This window comes from Egretta garzetta, unplaced genomic scaffold (assembly GCF_000687185.1).
Source record: "Egretta garzetta isolate BGI_Z169 unplaced genomic scaffold, ASM68718v1 scaffold98, whole genome shotgun sequence".
Lineage (NCBI taxonomy): Eukaryota > Metazoa > Chordata > Aves > Pelecaniformes > Ardeidae > Egretta > Egretta garzetta.
This window is the reverse complement of record NW_009260611.1, coordinates 274,604-281,008: the sequence shown is the minus strand read 5'-3', so window position 1 is coordinate 281,008 and position 6,405 is coordinate 274,604.

Here is a 6,405-nt window from a genome sequence, read left to right as displayed (position 1 = left end):
GAGACCCCACGAGGGCTCCGTGGGGGCTGCCAGAGCCTTCGTGGGGTCTCTGCCCCTCATGTCTCCCCGGGAGAAGTTTTCCCTCTATTTTTCTGTTGTTAATTCGTCTTCCTGATGAATCAAATAACTGCTTGACCACCTTATGGGTGTATTTATTCCCCTCCCCCTTCTAATTAAGAAGTCCGGTGTCGTTAAAGCATAGTGAGGCTGGAAACATCCCGCTTAAGCGGGCAGGAAAAAGGATTTAGGGCTTATGGGGTTTTGTCAGGCCGCGTCAAGGCTTTCTGGATGAGGGCTCAGCGTTACGTAAATCTGACTTGCAGGCGGTGTCGGTCAGGATGATATTTACCCTTTTCTCTCATCAGGAGGGAACTTCAGTTCAGGAGGATGTTGGCTTTCTCCAGGCAGGGTAAACCGAGCGGCATGGTGATGCGCCGTATTTGTCAGACTTGGTAAAACTTGGAAGCAGCCTAGGAAAACTAAGGAATGCGTTGCTGAGCATTTGGCATGTTTAAGTAAAGAAGCTGAAATGAGAAAAAAAAAAATAAAGTATGAAGAACTATTTTAAGTTACTTATAGGTTTACCTAGTGTCTGTAGGTCCTTACACTTCTTGCTTTTTGTGTAAAATATGTGCTTTGATGTCCCTAGCTAGAAATAAAAGGCTCGCATGTACTTTATATGTGGGCAAATGTGTAAAGACATCCTTCCATTAGAAACAATCAGTTACTTTTTTTCTGCAGGACTCTGGTTTTTGGATTACCATGGGCATTCAGAAAAGTTTTTCACAGCCGTGTGCGTTAGTTTTAGTTATGTGGACTGGAACATAAACCACAGTCAAAAAGTAATTTGTGCTTAAAATAGTGGAAATACAGTTGTAAAGTAACGCTTGTTGAGGTATTGCGTGAAATGTTGAGACGAGAGAGTTGCAAATATGTCAGTGTATCCAAACTTGTCAGATTGCTATGGTTTAGTAGTCTGTTTGTGTGAGTAAATAGTACTGGTTTTCTGGGAAAAATGCACTTAAAACTATGAACACTTGGAACCAAATTTTAGACAGTCTTTAAATAGTGGAGGTCTGGGGCATGGGTAGCTGTTAGAGTAGTCCTAAGAGGGGCTGTGTGAGGTTATAGGCTCACGTTTTTACAGGTGTGACATTACAGTCTGACCGGTGTGACAAAAGGCAGATTAGGGCTATGCATTTCTTCTCTTAAGCAAAGAACAAAACCTCAGAGATTAAGAGGCTTGTCCAGGGTTGCACAGGTGGTCTCTAGATGAGCTGGGAACAGAACCATGACCTCCCAAGTCCCAGCTCTATGTCTTGATCACAGAGTGGGTCAGGGCTGGGTGCCGGTGAATAATTTCTCCTTTGCAGGCACAGAGAAGCTGCAAAGAGCCCTTCTGAGTTCATTAGGGTTTTATTTGTGTGAAAATCATTGAAAAGGTTGGCTCCTGTTGATGCGAGAACTTTCACATCTATAAATCTGGTTTCTAGACATCTGGCACTTCTTGCTCACAAATCAGCTTTATTCTGGACGTCTGCACATACAGACCATTAAGAAAAAGTGGTCATTTAATAAGATTACTTACTGATTTTTATTGCTGTCACCTGAGTTTTACAGTTGTAACCTGTCTAAATCATACTTGGTGACCAAGGATTTTATTTTTTTGTGAGTTTTTTCTGGCTTGGGTCTTGGTTTTTTTTGTTGTTTTGTTTCTAACCTGTTGAATTTTGTTACACCCTTGATAAAAGGTCATTTCATCAAAGGGAGAGGAAAGGGGGGTTGTGTTTGGGGGTTTGGGGTTTTTTCCCCTCTTTTGTGTGCTTGTTTTGTGTGTGTGTGTGTGTGTGTGTGCACGCACTTGAGTTCAAACCAGCATAGGCAGGATTTACTTTTGTGTGCTTGTTTTGTGTGTGTGTGTGTGTGCACGCGCTTGAGTTCAAACCAGCATAGGCAGGATTTATAGCAAAATATAGGATTTTCTGTTTCTCTTGGCAGGTATGTTTACTTTCTGCCAGCGCACCTTATGTTTTATTTTGGTTTGAGACCCACTGCACTGTGTACTATGAAGAAGACGTGCCTTTAGCGCACGGCTGATGAATGAGGTGACGCTGGTCTCTGCAGATGTTCACGTGCAGCGGGTGCAGAAGCAGGGCTCATGGCCTGTTGCACTTCTGTGGCTTTGGCAAAGGGTACAATACGCAGCTGATGTGTGGCTGGGTAAAGGGAAAACAGAGGGAGGAAGGGAAGCTTTAGGAAAGAGGAGACACAGTAGAAAATGTCAAGTAGATACTAAGCATAAAAGAGAAACTGAAAACCCACAGACAGCAGTGTTTTCTCAAAGGTTAAAGATTAGATAACTGTTAGGATGGGAAGCTAACAAGGAAATGGGAAAAGAGAAAGCCTTCATTCCCCCAATTATTTCTTCATCCGGTTTTTTTTTTTTTCCTCCTTTTAGCCCCTGCTCATGTATTAAAGGTTAGACATAGGCATTCAGTTAGTAGATCAAGTGGGAAGCCAAGCTTAATGTAGTATCATAAAATATTCCTAATAATCCAAGTAGAAGATGGTATAGTAAAGTTGGGGCTGCTGCTTTCGTCACACCACCCTTTTCCTTTCAGTTTTGCTCCTCTGCTGTTTGCCCCACCCTCCTCTGCTGGGGTGCTCTCGTGTTGCTCAATGTCTTGCTTTTGGTGTCTGATGTACTCAGTCTTACTCTGTAATTCACTGCTGGTATGTATTTACTTGGTTATGCCTCTTCTATAACCCTAAATTATATTGCTTACATACTGGCTGTGAACACTGAGGAGGACTGGTGTGGATAAGGTGAAAGGAGATTCATGAGCTCGTCTGCTGTTTTCCTCCCATGGAAGCTGCCAGCATTGTTGTATCTCTCTGAAGCATTGATGTTGTATGCTGGTGAACACTGGCTTATTTAGACCACTCTTGCTGTGTAGTTCTGATCTATCAGGTAAATTAGCTATTGAGCTAATTGGAAAGGTGAAAACAGCCATTTCTCACCAAATGCGCAGAAGTTCAGGGAATGTCAACGGAGTAGAAAAAAAAAATCTGTGAACACGTGTAACTGAAGGAACTGCAAAAGGCTCGAGGCAACGTCACATTCATTTTTTTTTCAATGTTTTGAAGTAGGAAAACATGAATGAACACTTCCTTACTAGATTATTTCTTCTTTTCTCATATAACTTGCCCAGAGCATTGTTTGAAAGAAAGCACACCTAGAAATACATAAGGGATGTTCTAAAATAGCTTTTTATTAGTTAAAAAACATTTCATGTATTCCTTCTTGTTATCAAAACATGTTTTGATTTTAACATTGCTTTTGTAAACAATGGCTGTATTATGCTGTTAGTGAATTGAACTGATTGTCTCTGCTCAGAAGGAGTGGAGCTGCTCTTTCATGGTTTGTTTTCACTTATGGCTGACTTGTACCTTATTACCTACCCCATATGTTTTTGTAGGTGGTTGGCTGTAATACAGACTGGCTAGAGGATGGTCAGAAGACACTGTGCTGACACACGTAGTAGGAGTTCGTGGGTGAAGCCAGCCTGTTTTCCTACAGGCAACCCTCTTGCTAAAACACTAGCAGAATTTGGTAGTGCAGTCTGCACTGAGAAAAAGAGGAAGAAGTTAACTTTGGCTGAGCTGGCTGCAGATCATAACTAAAGTGTATTGGCTGGTTTAAAATTAAAAATCTTACTCAGGTTAGGGTTTTACTTGTACAGCGAGAGCTGTATCTTCTGAAAAGCGCAGTCCTGGCTCTTCTCCTGGGCCAAGAGTTGTAAGGAGAATGGCTTGTTTTATGGGTTTACTAGTCTTGTAAATGTATGAGCGTTTTCATGCCTCAAACTCCGCAAAGTATGGAAAAATGTGATTTTTTTAAAGCTACAGGAGTAACTAGTGTGTTCTTTTCATAGCATCTACTTGCAGAAAGGTTTGCTTTTTTTAATACAGTGTAATGTCTAACGTGTCTAAAATCCTGGCAAACAAAAGCAGTTTGTAATTTAGAATACATAATTTCATGTTAATGGTACAAATTGAACTCCTTACTGTTCCAGGAGACTGCAATAGCTCTTGTTAGTAGGGAGACAGCTCTGACTTCCCCAAAGCACAGTCCACATGAGAAGCACGTGGTGATCTGTTGTAATGCTCCCATTTGAAGAGTCTGTTGCATAAACAGAGGGAAGGTAATTCCATCTGCCTCCTCCAGAAGAAATCTCTACTGAAAATGCTAATGCAGCAGCTATCAAGCAATGGCACGGTGATATTAACAGCAGCATGCCAGTAACTTCTGATTTGCAACTACAGTGAAAGCTCAAGTATCAGCACTGAAGTACAATATTTGCATGTTAAGCATGCAAAAAGCATTCCCGTAGGAAAAGAGAGTTACCTTTCAAGAAAAGGAACTGCAAATTAAACAGGTTAGATCATTAATAACAGTTAACTATGTTTCTGTGCCTCTCATGAATTTCAGAATAAAGAAGTTAGACTGCTTTGGATGCACATAGTTGTGATGTAGTTTTGGTTCAAGCATGCATGTTACCATCTTAAATGAGAACCTTTTCTGTTACTATAAATAAGTAGAATTCCTGTTGAGGTGCTCAGATTGGATACAAATGTATTGGAAAACTAGACGCTCAACTTGAGTAGAAAAATTATCTTCTTATATGGTGCTTCGCACTGTATTGGTCATGTTTATAAGAACGGGTGGGCATGTGCCCTTTATATGGCATGAAATCTGCTCTCTTGGCAGTCCTCTAATGCAAAGTGTTCCAAGAGCAATAGAACTAGTCAGCCTGGTTTCCTGGGGAGTTGTCTTGTGGCTGCTCTTCCTACTCTTCTGCCAGCGGAAGGACTCCATCCCTCTTCTCCCACTCAACCCTCTATCTGCAGCGCCCGCCTCAGCCCTCCATCGTCAGTTTTCACCTGTATCTGCTAATCCATTCCTGACAGCTGTGCAGTAGTTGGCATCTTTCCTTGATCCCTAACTACCATTTGGTCAAAAAGAAGCATGGTGCAGTGGCCAGTTTGATGTTGCTTGGCTTGCCAGGGGGGCAGGCAGAACATGAGCAACTGAGCTCAGAGCAGCTATTTCCTAACAGGGAGCATGCGCTTGTCTTTTCTACCCATGCAGCAACTTTGGTGAAACTTACTGACATAGGCTTAGTGCGTGACGTCCACCGAGCTTGAAAGCTTGGCCGGAACTGGTCCATGGGCAGGATGGCTTTGGAGTAGGGGAGGGAAGGGGCTTGGGGAAAGCAGGGAGCTGAGCACAGGTATCTGGGCTGAAGCAGGAACTCTGCTTGTGGCGTTACTCTTCTGTTGTGGCTGTGATGGCTCATTGCTGCAGCACTTCCTGATTGCCTTTTAGATGTAGGCCTGAAAGGTTTTGTTCTTGGTTTGAAAGGGCTTAGATAGTATGAGTATTTAAGGTTAACTTCTCAAATTTTTCTCTGGTAACAATGGTAGGAGCTTTCTGTATGCCTTTAGAGTTAGAACCATGAACTAAAAAGTCATTTTCATTTTTAATCAGGGGTTTATATCATCACTTACTAGTCTCCCAGTTTTCCTACAAGACGCTATGGGTAAAAGGACCAGAATTTCAAGTGTATGTTTTCAGTAGACATTACTTTGAGGTAATAATTAAAACCTTGTTCTCTAGAAGCTCATATTTTTATGTGTTAATGTAGATGTGCTTTCCATAATCAAAGAACTTACGGTGTTAGAGATGGGTGTCTGAGCTGAGTTCTTGTACACCTGCAGCAGGTGAAACACTTGGATGGCACTGTACCTGCTGTTACTTTTGGAACTTGAGACTGTCTGTGACGGAAAATGGGTGTAGGAGAAGTCCTAGTTGTCTATCTAGAATTTTGCCTGTAAATATTAAGGGTTCATGGGGTTCATTTTTCACCCATTCAGTATGTCAGTGTTTAACCAGCTCTTTGTTCAACAGTCTCCTACAACTGGTAAGAGTTTATGCTGGTTTAACATGTACTTTCCATACAAGTGTTATAAATTATTGTTTCCTCAGTTTCCTGAAACAGTTTTTATGAAGTTTTCAACTCTGTTGTTAACTCCTTCCCACCCAGTGCATATTCTTCCTATAACAGGACAAGAATATCCATTTTTCTCTCATTAGTATGTATGAAATTTAATAGAAACATTTGAGAAGAAACCACAGGCCACTTTTCTGTGTGAGCTGAATCTCCATCAAGGTGAGTCGGGTACAAAAGGGATAACGAGACCACAACAAATACATTTGCTCTTTTAGCCACTTCCCCAATATTACCTCCTCCTGCTGTCACTAAATTGTTTCCCGTAGGATGTGCTTAACTCCTACTCTCCTGGGTCAAGAAAAAAACCCCAGACTTTTCCCCCTCTTCTGCC